Genomic DNA, 15712 nt, shown 5'->3' with positions numbered 1-15712 from the left:
CTTTGTGACACGGCAGCATGCCAGGCCTCCCAGTACATCACCAACTCCTGGAGTTCACCCAGACTTACGTCCATCGAGTCAGTGATGCCATCCAGCCATCTCATCCTCTGTCGTCCCCTTCTCCTCCTGCCCCCAATCATTCCCAGCATCAGAGTCTTTTCCAATGAGTCAACTCTTCGCATGAGGTGGCCAAAGTACTGGAGTTTCAGCTTTAGCATCAGTCCTTCCAAAAAATTCCAGGGCTGATCTCCTTCAGAATGGACTGGTGGGATCTCCTTGCAGTCCAAGGACTCTCAAAAGTCTTCTCCAACACCACAGTTCAAAAGCATCAATTCTTCGGTGCTCAGCTTTCTTCACAGTCCAACTCTCACATCCATACATGACCACTGGAAAAACCATAGCCTTGACTAGACAGAACTTTGTTGGCAAAGTAATGTCTCTGCTTTTCAATATGCTATCTAGGTTGGTCATAACTTTCCTTCCAAGGAGTAAGCGTCTTTTAATTTCATGGCTGCAATCACCATCCCCAGTGATTTTGGAGCCCCCCCAAAATAAAGTCTGACACTGTTTCCACTGTTTCCCCATCTATTTCCCATGAAGTGATGGGACCGGATGCCATGATCTTCGTTTTCTGAATGTTGAGCTTTAAGCCAACTTTTTCACTCTCCACTTTCACTTTCATCAAGAGGCTTTTGAGTTCCTCTTCACTTTCTGCCATAAGGGTGGTGTCATCTGCATATCTGAGGTGATTGATATTTCTCCTGGCAATCTTGATTCCAGCTTGTGCTTCTTCCAGCCCAGCATTTCTCATGATGTACTCTGCATATAAGTTAAATAAAAACGGTGACAATATACAGCCTTGACATACTCCTTTTCGTATTTGGAACCAGTCTGTTGTTCCATGTCCAGTTTTAACTGTTGCTTCCTGACATGCATATAGGTTTCTCAAGAGGTCGGTCAGGTCGTCTGGTATTCCCATCTCTTTCAGAATTTTCTTTGTTACCTCATTTTATTTTTTCTGTCAAGTTTTATTTCCTTAAACTTGGTTCTAGGCCTTTTCATGTTATTGTATGCTTTAAACTTAAGTGATTTGATCTATACACAAAACTTCAAATCTATCAATAGGTCAATGACTTTCCAATTTGTATTTTGGACACATCCTTTATATCTGAGCTCTGAGTCAGATATCCAAATGCCCATTTGACATTTCTACTAAAACAACAACAATAAAAAACTCAATATCTTAATTCTACTATTCCTTTCATCACGTCTACCTCCAACCTGGCCCTCTTACATGCATGTTTTTCCTGGGTGGTACCACAAAGCACCATCCAGACATTAGAAGGTAAAATTCTTGGAGTTATCTTGACTTGTCCCTCTCCAACACTCATATTGAATTTGTTACTATGTCTTATTGATTTTCCCTCTTAAATATCCCTGTATCTCTGTCAGTCTCTGCATTGTTACTCCTGTTACTCTGCCATTGCTCTCCTCTGAATGCCTGGAATAAGCTCCTAACACCATGCATTTTGCTAACTTACCTTCCAATTTCTTTTGAATGATATAAAGTAAGTGATCTTTTCAAAAGACAGATGTGATCAAATCAGTTACTTACCTAAAATCTACTAAGAAATCCCAAGTGTTTTTAAAGCTATGAAAAAAAAACTTATTAAAGTTTCATTCATCTGCCTTCTCTGTACATTTCTGTCTCTTCCATCCCTTGTTCCTTCTTCACAGCAGACTAGCCATAATGACCTTCCTTCAATTTTTCTACTCCAGTGTTTCTCAGAGTATGATCTCTGGACCAGCAATAGCAGTATCACCAGAGAACTTGTCAGAAGTGTGTTTTGTGTAAATTCTTGGACCCTGCCCTAGACTTATTGAATCATAAGCTCTAAGATGCAGCTCAGAATGTATGGTCTAACAAGACTTCCAGGTAATTCTGATGTACTCTAAAGCTGAACTTTTCCACATGCTGATTTCTTCATTTGCAATTATTTCCCTCCTCTCGTTCCCTTGCATTTTACTTTTTCCCATATTTCAGCTCAAATTTTATTTCTTCTGGGGCATCTTTCCTGACATTTCATCTCTCCCTATGTCTAAATTAGCTTTTTTTGTAATAAGCTCTCACAGCTTTCTTCCTGTATTTATCATTCAAACCAACTGTTACAGCCTGTTATTATATATTCGTGTGATTAGTTGATTAAATGTCTATCCAGACTTTGCAAAACAGAAAGCCCTGGACCTGGTCAGATTCATTCATAATTTACCAAGAATGGTACCGCATAAAATGGTGCCAATAAATATTACTAGCTTACTGTGAATAAGTTAAACATAGAGATGAAATGGTGGTGAAAGAGCAAGGTAAAGAAAGCCAGGTAGCATGCTGTATTGTTAATGATAAGTGTTCACTGATATAAGACAATAGATTATATGTCATTATATGAAACTTACTGAATCAAAATGTCTGCGGGACGTTCTGTCAGTATCATTTGCAAATATAGACAAAATTCAAATACCAATGCTGATAATCACTTAATAAGACAAAACAGTGCTTGGAATACATAGCATGATTATACAAAGCTCAATTGTAAACAAGGACCTTGTTTAAGCTCTTTTTTTTTCCCTTAATGTCTTTTTCTTTCAAGTCACAAGACATTTTATTTAGTTTGTGCTTGTCTTTCATCTCTTTTTTATAAAATCTTGTATAATGTTTAATAAAAAATCAAATAATAAAAGAGACTGAATAGCTAAGTGTTTTGTCTTTGAGAACAATGATGTATTGGAAAAACTTGAGCTCAACTCCTAAAGCCCTAATTCCTTAAATTCTGAATTTTGTTGCTTGGTTACTAAGTAACAATAGGGCTTCAAGGAAGACCCTGCAACGCTCGTTTCGTTGTGTCTCTTACCTGTGATTGTTGAGAGATACTGAAGTTAAGGTCATCTGGCCACAGACATGCACTAAAGTAGAAAGATTATTTAAGATCTGAACTGGGGCAAATGTCTGGATTGACTGATAAGATAGCACTTGTTCATCTGCATCATTCTGCAGAGGCTTGGACAAAAGTAAAAACCTCTCTCTTGATTAGTTATGTATATGGGCCACTGATTTTAAGAAAGAAAGGGACAGTTTAGGAAAATGACCTAGAAAATTGAGAAGTTAGGGCTTAATTGGAAGAAAAAAATTAAAAAAAAAAAGATATTAGGTCTTGCTCTCTATCTGCCAAAAAGGTTGTGAAATTGCATCCTTTTGCATTTTATTCAGGCTCAAAAGGGATATTATTTCGACAAAATCTATCCAGAATGACTGGTGTGAAAATAAGGTCGCTCTTGCTTTGCTGTGCTCCAAATATTTTCTTTTTTTATGATAAAGATAATTCTTACTTGGTGTAGTATTAATAATAAATGTACAGTAAACACTCTGTGGGATTAAAATCTACTTCTGCTTTTTTTCAGGAGCCTGACTATCAAGGATCCTCATTTCAAAACCCATATTATTCTCCCTCACTGTTATTTGACCATTTACATTACTGATATCATTCCCATTCTCCTTTGTAAGTTCATGTCTCATAAAGTACCTAGACTCTGAACTATGAAATAAAAGATTTTACTGACTACTGCTGACCCTCCTCTAATTCATTCGTGAGGCCACTTTACTACCCAAGCCAAAGATTCTATAATATTATACTGTCGGTCCATTGTTCCACGGCTTACTATCACGTACAATTGATTAACAGCCAGATATCTAAGTAAGTTAGTTCAGTCACTCAGTCGTGTCCAACTCTTTGTCACCTGATGGACTGCAGCATGTCAGGCTTCCCTGTCCATCACCAACTCTCTGAGCTTGCTCAAATTCATGTCCATTGAATCAGTGATGCCATCAAAACATCTCATCCTCTGTAGTCCACTTCTCCTCCTGCCTTCAGCTGTCCCAGAATAAGGTTCTTTTCCAATGAGTCAGTTCACATCAGGTAGCCAAAGCATTGGAGTTTCAGCATCAGCATCAGTCCTTCCAATGAATATTCAGGACTGATCTCCTTTAGGATGGACTGGTTGGAACTCCTTACAGTCCAAGGGACTCTCAAGAGTCTTATCCAATACCACGGTTCAAAAGCATCAAGTCTTCAGTGCTCAGCTTTCTTTATAGTCCAACTTTCACATCCATACATGACTACTGGAAAAACCACAGCTTTGACAGGATGGAACTTTGTCGGTGAAGTAATGTCTCTGCTTTTTAATATGCTGTCTAGGTTGGTCATAACTTTTCTTCAAAGGAGTAAGCGTCTTTTAATTTCATGGCTGCAGTCACCATCTGCAGAGATTTTGGAGCCCCCCAAAACAGTCTGTCACTGTTTCCATTGTTTCCACATCTATTTGCCATGAAGTGATGGGACCAGATGCAATGATCTTAGTTTTCTGAATATTGAGTTTTAAGCCAACTTTTTCACTCTCCACTTTCACTTTCATCAAGAGGCTGTTTAGTTTTTCTTTGTTTTCTGCTATATATATGGAGTGATCTGCATATTTGAGGTTATTGATATTTCTCCCAGCAATCTTGATTCCAGCTTGTGCTTCATCCAGTCCAGCATTTCTCATGATGTACTCTGCATATGTTAAATAAGCAGGGTGACAATAGATAGCCTCGATGTACTCCTTTCCTGATTTGGAACCAGTCTGTTCTAGCTCTGGTTCTAACTGTTGCTTCTAGACTTGCATACAGATTTCTCAGGAGGCAGTTCAGGTGGTCTAGTATTCAATCTCTTTAAGAAGTTCCCACAGTTTGTTGTGATCCACACAGTCAAAGGCTTTGGCATAGTCAACAATACAGAAGTAGATGTTTTTCTGGAACTCTTTTGCTTTTTTGGTGATCCAGTGGATGCTGGCAATTTGATCTCTGGTTCCTCTGCCTTTTATAAATCCAGCTTGAGCATCTGGAAGTTCACAGTTCACGTACTGTTGAAGCCTGCCTTGGATAATTTTGAGCATTACTTTGCTAACGTGTGAGATGAGTGCAATTGTGCAATAGTTTGAGCATTCTTTGGCATTGCCTTTCTTTGGGATTGGAATGAAAACTGATCTTTCCCAGTCCTGTGGCCATGGCTCAGTTTTCCAAATTTGCTGGCATATTGAAGGCAGCACCTACACAGCATCATCTGGGGATTTGAAATAGCTCAACTGGAATTCCGTCACTTCAATGAGCTTTGTTCGTAGTATTGCTTCCACTTGACTTCACATTCTAGGATGTCTGGCTGTAGGTGAATGGTACCACCATTGTGATTATCTGGGTCGTGAAGATCTTTTTTTGTATAGTTTTTCTGTGTATTGTGGCTACCTCTTCTTAATATCTTCTGCTTCTGTTAGGTCCATACCTTTTCTGTCTTTTATTGTGCCTATCTTTTCATGAAATGTTCCCTTGGTATCTCTAATTTTCTTGAAAAGATGTCTAGTCTTTCCCATTCTAGTTTTTCTCTCTATTTCTTTGTATTGATCACTGAGGAAGGCTTTCTTATTTCTCCTTGCTGTTTTTTGGAACTCTGCTTTCAAATGGGTTTCTATTTCCTTTTCTTCTTTTCCTTTCTCTTCTCTTCTTTTTTCAGCTATTTGTAAGGCCTCCTCAGATAATCATTTTGCCATTTTGCATTTCTTTTTCTTGGGGATGATCTTGATCACTGCCTCCTGTACAATGTCAAGAACCTCCATCCATAGTTCTTCAGGCATTCTATCATATCTAATCCCTTGAATCTATTTGTCACTTCTGATGTAAGTGATTTGTTTTAGGTCACACCAGAATGGTCTAGTGGTTTTCCATAAACTTTCTTCAATTTAATTCTCAACTTGGCAAAAAGGAGTTCATGATCTGGGCCACAGTCAACTCCCAGTCTTGTTTTTGCTAACTTTATAGAGCTTCTCCATATTTGGCTGCAAAAAATATAATCAATATGAATTCAGTATTGACTATCTGGCAATGTTCATGTGTAGAATCTCCTCTTGTGTGTTGGAAGAGGGTGTTTTCTATGACCAAAGCATTCTCTTGGTAAAACTCTATTAGCCTTTGCCCTGCTTCATCTGTACTCCAAGGCCAAATTTTCCTGTTATTCCAGGTATTTCTTAACTTCCTACTTTTGCATTTCAGTCCCCTATAATGAAAAGGACATATTTTTTGAATGTTAGTTCTAGAAGGTCTTGTAGGCCTTCATAGAACATTTCAATTTCAGCTTCTTCAGCATTACTGGTTGGGGCATAGACTTGGATTACTGTGATATTGAATGGTTTGCCTTGGAAAGGAACAGAGATCATTCTCTTGTTTTTGAGATTTCAGCCAAGTACGCATATCAGACTCTTTTGTTGACTATGATGGTTACCCCATTTCTTCTAAGGGATTCTTGCCCACAGTAGTATATATAATGGTCATCTGAGTTAAATTCACCAATTCCAGTCCATTTTAGTTTTCTGATTCCTAAAATGTCGATGTTCACTCTTGCCATCTCCTGTTTGTTCTGTAACCCAGTAACAGATTACTTGTTCATTGTTATCTCCCACTAAAACATGCCTCCACCACCAAGCCCTCTGCATACATATTCCACAAGCACAGATGATTCAAACTTAAGATATCTTTTAAATTTTATTTGCCTATATCCTGTTGCTTAACACCTCCCAGCCATTATACTTGCTGTGCTCATTTACCCAAAATGTCCAGTGACTTCTCTAGATTTCTCTGTCTGGTTAAGTCTTAGTCCTCCTTCACGAGGGCTTATGTTACAGTTCTCCTTTGAAAACTACCCCAATCATCCCTCCCCTCTTTTCAATAAGCATGATTATCATACCCTCCATTATGCTCGTATTGTCTCCATACATTTATCAACACATGACATATCATATAGATTTTGTGGAGTTTTACAATTAATTTTCTGTCTTCCTCAAGTAGGTAGCTACTTAAAGATGGTAAGTTGCTTGACAACTTTATACCCAGTGCCCTGTGTGTGGCAAACCATCAGTAAGTATACTATAAATGAGTAATTTAAATTTAATTAAAATATAATAATTTACATTTATAGTCCATTATACATTAGACTGAACTGGGGCTCTGTTATATTTATCTTTATAGTTGCAGTGCCTTCCCAAGGCCAGTGCAATTTTAAGTATATAATAAAACAATTTGAATGGATGAATCTGTAGTTTAAAAAGGTTATCAGTTAAATTGCTGAACTAGACATATTATAGTAAAGAAGGAATTGTTTGTTCCCACTCACCTTTCCTTTTACCCTATTTAGCCCTGTTTCTTCACCCCAGGTCCTATACTTTGCCTGTTTTCACTGGTCTTTGCTTTTCTTCTTCCTACCCCATCCCTTTTTTCCCCTGGTGGCTCAACTGGTAAAGAATCCACCTGCACTTTCAGAAACCTAGGTTTGAAACCTGAGCTGGGAAGATCCCCTGGAGAAGGGAACGGCTACCCACTCCAGTATTCTGGCCAAGAGAATTTCATCAACTGTATAGTCCATAGGTCACAGAGTTGGACACGACTGAGTAGCTTTCACTTTCACCCCATCCCTTGCCATCAGCTGGAAAATCCGTGCCACCTGGGACTGTTATTGAGGTTGCTCCTTGATGACTCAGGCATACTGGCACTTTAATAGGATCAAAAAACAGAAAGATTTTAAGGTCCAAAAGAAATAATGAATCATTCAAAGGGAATTCAAGAAATCTGATGAACATAATAATAGCTATTTGTGAATTATGGAATGCAGAAAGAGGAGAAAGGGGCAAAGAAAAAAAAAATTCACACTGCCTGCCCTGAGAAGGTCCAGAATTTCTTTGAAATGAGGTCGTTAAGCAAGCCTGTTGATCACTACTTCTACTCCTTGACCATCAAAATAAAGTAAGTCTTCTAAATACCAGAATTTTTTTTGCAAGATGCAGATTTATTCAGAAAGTCATATTTTTACATAAAAGTCTATGATTTGACAGATTTTAAAATCATGTATTTAGAGTACAAAGAGCTTTCAATGGCAGTATCTTTTTAGTGAATTCCATCTTAATATTTTCATTCTATGTGGCATAACAAATTATAATGGGACCACTTTTAATCAACTTGTTTTTTCATCCTGTTAATTTCCATGTCTATTTGGGACATCCATTAAAGTCAATATCCTTAATTTAATGGAAGATTTCCTTTTGAAGTTGTTACATTTTTTTCTGTCTAAATTAACACTGAGGATGTGTAATGGATGTGTTAAATAGATAATGCTATTAATGGGAAAACTGCATAAATTAAATACAAGCCTGATAATTTTCAAGGCATCTGTTTTATTTTCAAGAGTTTAGGCTCTCTTATGCAGTGAGCTCTGAAGCAAACAGACCTTTATGCTGAACTGTCTATTACACTAGAATTATAATCACTATGGCAAAAATGTTAGTCACTAAAATCTATTTTTATTGTGATATGGATTAAGCAGAAGGAAGCATATATGTTAATATTCAGTCTCGTGGACAGCATCTTCACTGACACACATAACCAGGGGTTTATGTAGACTTTAAGTGGGAATCATTATTTAAGAGCACTGTAAAATGAAGAGACACTTCAGAGAATTAAGTGTCAATTTTTTAAAATGTTTAAAACAGATAAAAAGCAAAATGTGTAGTTCTAATTTTATGTATTCTGTTTAGAAACAAAATAACAAGACCAATATATAAAATAAGCAGTAGGAATTTTTAAAAGTTTTTGTTTTATGTTTTGTTTTTGATATCTGAAAGCATTTAGAAATAGATACAACTGTGAGATTCTTGGAGAAGGAAATAGCACCCTATTCCAGTGTTCCTGCCTGGAGAATCCCAGGGACGGGGGAGCCTGGTGGGCTGCTGTCTATGGGGTTGCACAGAGTCGGACACGACTGAAGTGACTTAGCAGCAGCAGCAGCAGTGAGATTCTTAAACTGCTGATTACATATACCATGCATTGATTTTACAGAATATATGACCATGTATCAGTCCCAAGGCTCTGAAAACAGCACATTTTCCTTACTGGTAAGGTAAATGCAAGATGCCTACTTCTTACCTATTTCAGTAATAACAAAATTCTTAGGAAATGACCCTCACAAAATGTGTTTTTTGAGTTTCTCCTAAAAATAGAGGCTAACAATTCTTGAAACTCATTATTTTGATTCCTCTGGAAGCATTTATGTTCACTCTGGTGAAATAATGTTTTTTTTTTTTTTTTCAAAGCCTTCATACTCTTGTTCTCTTTTGCTTTTTCTCTTTCTTTCATATGTGAATACACACACAAAACATTGAAGCTTTTTGGCAACCAAGCAGATTTTCTTGTTGCCCATTCTACATAATTAAAAGTTCAAATAATTTATTACAAAAAGGTTAATGTGCATTTAGATGGGATTAAACCCAAGGATTTTAATGTTCTTTGGTGATGTTAAATGTGGTCTTGGCATTCCGTTGTAGCTTTCAGTTCAGTTCAGTCGCTCAGTCATGCCTGACTCTTTACGACCCCATGAATCACAGCACGCCAGGCCTCCCTGTTCATCACCAACTCCCAGAGTTCATCCAAACCCATGTCCATCTGGTCGGTGATGCCATCCAGGCATCTCATCCTCTGTCGTCCCCTTTTTCTCCTGCCCCCAAATCCCTCCCAGCATCAGAGTCTTTTCCAATGAGTCAACTCTTTGCATGAATTGGCCCAAGTACTGGAGTTTCAGCTTTAGCATCATTCCTTCCAAAGAACACCCAGGACTGATTTCCATTAGAATGGACTGGTTGGATCTCCTCGCAGTCCATGGGACTCTCAAGAGCCTTCTCCAACACCACAGTTCCAAAGCATCAATTCTTCAGTGCTCAGCTTTCTTCACAGTCCAACTATCACATCATACATGACTACTGGAAAAACCATAGCCTTGACTAGACGGACCTTTGTTGGCAAAGTAATGTCTCTGCTTTTCAATATGCTATCTAGGTTGGTCATAACTTTCCTTCCAAGGAGTAAGCCTCTTTTAATTTCATGGCTCTAATCACCATCTGCAGTGATTTTGGAGCCCCCCAAAATAAAGTCTGACACTGTTTCCACTGTTTCCCCGTCTATTTCCCATGAAGTGATGGGACCGGATGCCATGATCGTCGTTTTCTGAATGTTGAGCTTTAAGCCAACTTTGTCACTCTCCTCTTTCACTTTCATCGAGAGGCTCTTTAGTTCCTCTTCACTTTCTGCCATAAAGGTGGTGTCATCTGCATATCTGAGGTTCTTGATATTTCACCCGGCAGTCTTGATTCTAGCTTGTGCTTCCTCCAGCCCAGCGTTTCTCATGATGTACTCTGCATAGAAGTTAAATAAGCAGGGTGACAATGTACAGCCTTGACGTACTTCTTTTCCTATTTGGAACCAGTCTGTTGTTCCATGTCCAGTTCTAATTGTTGCTTCCTGACCTGCATATAGGTTTCTCAAGAGGGAAATATCTCAAACTACAGAGGAGCATGGAGATACTACAGGTGCAAAAAAGGTCCTGGTGTCTGGATGATAAATGTATTCAACTAACCATCCATATTTTTATGGATGGCATTTTTTTGAGAATCAACAAGAACACTTCCAAGTTGGCAATGGGGAATATTTTACAACTCTGTGGCTCTTTTATATTGTATTAAAATCAAATTTTAATTACTCAATCAGAAATTTCCAGGTGACATTAATGAACTGAAATTGCAAAGTGTCAAAAGATTTTGGCAAAAAATACTTACTATAGCTGCCAGACATCCTGGAATGTGAAGTCAAGTGGGCCTCAGAAAGCATCACTAAGAACAAAGCTAGTGGGGTGATGGAACTCCAGTTGAGCTATTTCAAATTCTGAAAGATGATGCTGTGAAAGTGCTGCACTCAATATGCCAGCAAATTTGGAAAACTCAGCAGTGGCCACAGGACTGGAAAAGGTCAGTTTTCATTCCAATCCCAAAGAAAGGCGATACCAAAGAATGCTCAAACTATCGCACAATTGCATTCATCTCACACGCTAGTAAAGTAATGCTCAAAATTCCCCAAGCCAGGCTTCAGCAATATGTGAACCGTGAACTTCCTGATGTTCAAGCTGGTTTTAGAAAAGGCAGAGGAACAAGAGATCAAATTGCCAACATCCGCTGGATCATGGAAAAAGCAAGAGAGTTCCAGAAAAATATCTATTTCTCCTTTATTGACTATGCCAAAGCCTTTGACTGTGTGGATCACAATAAACTGTGGAAAATTCTGAAAGAGATGGGAATCCCAGACCACCTGATCTGCCTCTTGAGAAATTTGTATGCAGGTCAGGAAGCAACAGTTAGAACTGGACATGGAACAACAGACTGGTTCCAAATAGGAATAGGAGTTCGTCAAGGCTATATATTGTCACCCTTTTTATTTAACTTATATACAGAGTACATCATGAGAAACGCTAGACTGGAAGAAACACAAGCTGGAATCAAGATTGCCGGGAGAAATATCAAGAACCTCAGATATGCAGATGACACCACCCTTACGACAGAAAGTGAAGAGGAACTAAAGAGCCTCTTGATGGAAGTGAAAGAGGAGAGTGAAAAAGTTGGCTTAAAGCTCAACATTCAGAAAACGACTATCATAGCATCCGGTCCCATCACTTCATGGGAAATAGATGGGGAAACAGTGTCAGACTTTATTTTTGGGGGCTCCAAAATCACTGCAGATGGTGACTGCAGCCATGAAATTAAAAGAGGCTTACTCCTTGGAAGGAAAGTTATGACCAACCTAGATAGCATATTAAAGCAGAGACATTACTTTGCCAACAAAGTTTCGTCTAGTCAAGGCTATGGTTTTTCCAGTGGTCATGTATGGATGTGAGAGTTGGACTGTGAAGAAGGCTGAGCGCTGAAGAATTGATGCTTTTGACCTTCTGTGTTGGAGAAGACTCTTGAGAGTCCCTTGGACTGCAAGGAGATCCAACCGGTCCATTCTGAAGGAGATCAGCCCTGGGATTTCTTTGGAAGGAATGATGCTAAAGCTGAAACTCCAGTACTTTGGCCACCTCATGTGAAGAGTTGACTCGTTGGAAAAGACTCTGATGCTGGGAGGGATTGGGGGGCAGGAGAGGAAGGGGACGACAGAGGATGAGATGGCTGGATGGCATCACTGACTCGATGGACGTGAGTCTGCGTGAACTCCGGGAGTTGGTGATGGAGGGAGGCCTGGCGTGCTGCGATTCATCGGGTCGCAGAGAGTCAGACATGACTGAGCAACTGATCTGATCTGATCTGGCTATATTACTTTCCTAAAATTAGCTTTTGGAGTTTTAATATAATGACTCATTTTTAATATCCACCACAGCCCTCTGTTGTTGTTGTTGTTGTTCAGTCACTAAATTGTATCCAACTCTATGTGACCCCATGAATTGCAGAACTTCAGGCTTTCCTGTCCATCACTATCTCCCAGAGTTTACTCAAACTCATGTCCATTATGTCAATGTCATCCAACCATCTTTGGGGCCCCCTTCTCCTCCTTCCCTCAGTCTTTTCCAGCATCAGGGTCTTTCCAATGAGTCAGCTCTTTGTATCAGTTGGTGAAAGTACTGGAGCTTCGGCTTCAACATCACTCCTTCCAATGAATAGTCAGGGTTTATATCCTTCGGAATTGACTGGTTAGATCTCCTTGCTGTCCAAGGGATTCTCAAGAGTCTTCTGCAGCACCACAATGCAAAAGCATCAGTTCTTCTTTATGGTACAACTCAGCTTCTATATGGTCCACCACAATTTGAAAGCATTCAAAATCCCTGGGTATATAACTTCAAAGAGTTGGACACGGCTTAACAACTGAACAACAAAGACAACAACAAAGGGAGCCATAGACAAGTTAACAAAAAACAACTGTCATTAGGCAATCCTTTTTCCCCTAGAATTCCAAACTCAGATAATTTGACAGAGTGTGCATTTGGAAAGGAAAAAAGAGCCACAAGATTTTGACGGTTTTCACTGGGTGTGGGTTCCATTCAGTTAGCCATGTGAACTCATTGCATCAGGCTCTGTGAGAGTCAGTGAGGACACAGAGATGATGAGGAATGTTCAAGAACACTAAAATTCTTTTAGTGATGGAAATCACAATCTATCCAAAAGCCAAAAGTTGAGTTTTAAAAGAAAAAGAGGGGAGCAGAAAGGAAGGGAAAGGGAAAGAAAATGGTTGCTATGCATCATTTAAACCCATCCTGGCATATGCATAAGCAGCTCTGGCTGCCTATAAATATTCTCTTCCCTTAAAACTTACACACATTTAGTACCCACCTACACTGATTTGCATTGTTTCTGCAGAAATTTTTCTACAACTTTTAAGCTAGATTATAAAATCCTGCAAAATGAGAGTGGTATTTTATGTTTTCTCTTCTCCCTCTAAGGCATTGATTAGTCTCCTTCATAATTGGCACTAAATTAATATTTGTTGAATTTTTTATAGAACCAAATATAGCCTGATGCAATCAATAGAAGCTCAGGAAATGTTCTTCTATAATTTAAAAATATAACTGATAATCAGGCAAAAATACTCTGTAGGTTATATTACCGTACAAAAATACTCCTGAAAATAAAATCAGGAGCATACAAATTGATTCAAGGGGCTTAGTAGTAGAACTTTAAAAACTATTCTATTTCTTGCCTGGTTTCAGCCATTCTGTAAGAAGACATAGGCCTGTAGGCATCTACAAATCCATTTCTCCCTATGCTAGACCTCAGCCTTGCTCACCTTTATTCAAACTGAGTGATAGTGCATAGCTTGTAAATTGTTATTAAATACAAGCACTAGAAAGTTCCAGGACCCTCAAGGTTAGCATGACACCAAAGACACAGATAATATACATAAAAAGAGTAAGACAGATAAAGGGATAAATTAGATAATGAAAGATTTCCTTGAAGATTTTGCCTTGGAAAAAATGATTACATGAATTCAACTTTTAGTATGAGATTTCATTGGATTTCCCCACCCTTAAGATGACAATCTTATTCCTTTTGAGGCTTCAGGAAAGAACTAGCTTTCAAAAACTGGGTTAAGTTATTGAGTAGAGAAGAGTTTCCTGGCTTAAATATATGGGGTAGAAGCAGAAGGCAATGGCAATCCACTCCAGTACTCTTTCAAGGCTCTGGCGGGAAAAGTACTGACCCTTCCCTCCGAGGACAGCTTTCCACGCCCACGGGGTCTCCTCATCTCACCACTGTCCACCGGCCTCTGCCCCTCAGCCGCGTCACTGAGGAGCTGCACAGGGCACTGGCCACCAAGCACCGCCAGGACAGCTTCCAAGGCAGGGACAGTAAAGGGTCCCCGAAGAAGCGCGTGGACGTCGGGCTGTCAAGGACGTGCAGCGTGGAGCGGGGCAAGGAGCGGGAGGAGGCCTGGAGCTTCGACGGGGCCTCTGACGGTAAGCGGACTGTGGCCAAGGAGTCTGAGGAGAATAAGGAGAACCTGATCCTGAATTCTGAACTCAAGGACGACCTGCTCTTGTATCAGGACGAAGAGGCCCTGAACAACTCCATCATCTCTGGGACGCTGCCGAGGAAATGCAAGAAGGAGCTAGCGGTGAAGCTGAGGAACCGGCCCAGCAGGCAGGAACTGGAGGACCGAAACATCTTCCCCCAGAGGACGGATGAGGAGAGGCAGGAGATCCGGCAGCAGATCGAAATGAAGCTCTCCAAACGATTGAGCCAAAGACCCGTGGTGGAGGAACTGGAGAGAAGAAATACCTTGATATAAAGGAATGATCAGACAGAGCAAGAGGAAAGAAGAGAAATCAAGCAAAGGTTGACAAGAAAGCTTAATCAGAGACCCACAGTTGATGAACTGAGAGACAGAAAAATTCTGATACGATTCAGTGATTATGTGGAGGTGGCGAAAGCACAGGACTATGACAGACGGGCAGACAAACCCTGGATGAGACCGTTGGCAGCAGATAAGGCAGCAATTCGTAAAAAACTGAATGAATACAAAAGTAATGAAATGGAGGTACATGCATCAAGCAAGCATCTGACAAGATTCCAAAGGCCATAGAGATTTTCTTCTGAGAAGGACTGTGCTTAATTTTTGATACCAACACTGAACATTCATCAGGGAGCTTTCCTGAAGTTCAGCTCATGACTACCTGCTGTGTTTGCCAGAGAAGCAGGACCACACACACAGGTGAAATCCTGGCTGCGCTCACCTGTGAGAGAATGACCAGAGGACACCCTTCACTCTCTGGGGGCTGAGGAGTGTCAACTGTTGGGGTCAGAAGAGACCCCAGGAACTCGACCTGAAGAAAACTGTTATTTGCCTTCCCGCCTTGTTTTACAGTTCTGCAGTGTGACTGAGGATGGTGACATGTGTGTGCAGGGTCACCACACTGAGGCTGTGACCAAGGGACGTGTACGCAGTGTCTTCAGTATCATGTGGAAAAGACCTTTTTATTCTCATCACAATTAGAGAACTCTTTAAGTTCCTGTTATACAAAATGATTTACTGTATTATACTTTTTCTTTTTTTATATAATGTCTAACAAAAAGTACAGCTGCAACATTTTGATTCCTGTTAATTTTGTTCTTTAATTAAATGACTACTTATTGCAGGAAATTAAAAAAAAAAAAATCCTGAGAAAATCCCATGGACGGAGGAGCCTGGTAGGCTGCAGTCCATGGGGTCGCTAAGACGACTGAGCGACTTCACTTTCACTTTTCACTTTCATGCATTGGAGAAGGAAATGGC

General features: G+C 39.7%; 1 pseudogene; it reads left to right on the top strand.

Moving 5' to 3' along the window:
- Positions 1 to 7739: 7739 nt before the first annotated feature.
- On the top strand, positions 7740 to 15283 carry LOC109565573 (phosphatase and actin regulator 3 pseudogene; annotated as a pseudogene).
- Positions 15284 to 15712: the final 429 nt, after the last annotated feature.

The sequence above is a fragment of the Bos indicus genome, chromosome 11, assembly GCF_029378745.1.
Source record: "Bos indicus isolate NIAB-ARS_2022 breed Sahiwal x Tharparkar chromosome 11, NIAB-ARS_B.indTharparkar_mat_pri_1.0, whole genome shotgun sequence".
In the NCBI taxonomy this organism is placed as follows: Eukaryota; Metazoa; Chordata; class Mammalia; order Artiodactyla; family Bovidae; genus Bos; species Bos indicus.
The sequence above is the reverse complement of the archived record's forward strand: the minus strand, read 5'-3'. Positions and strand labels throughout refer to the sequence as shown.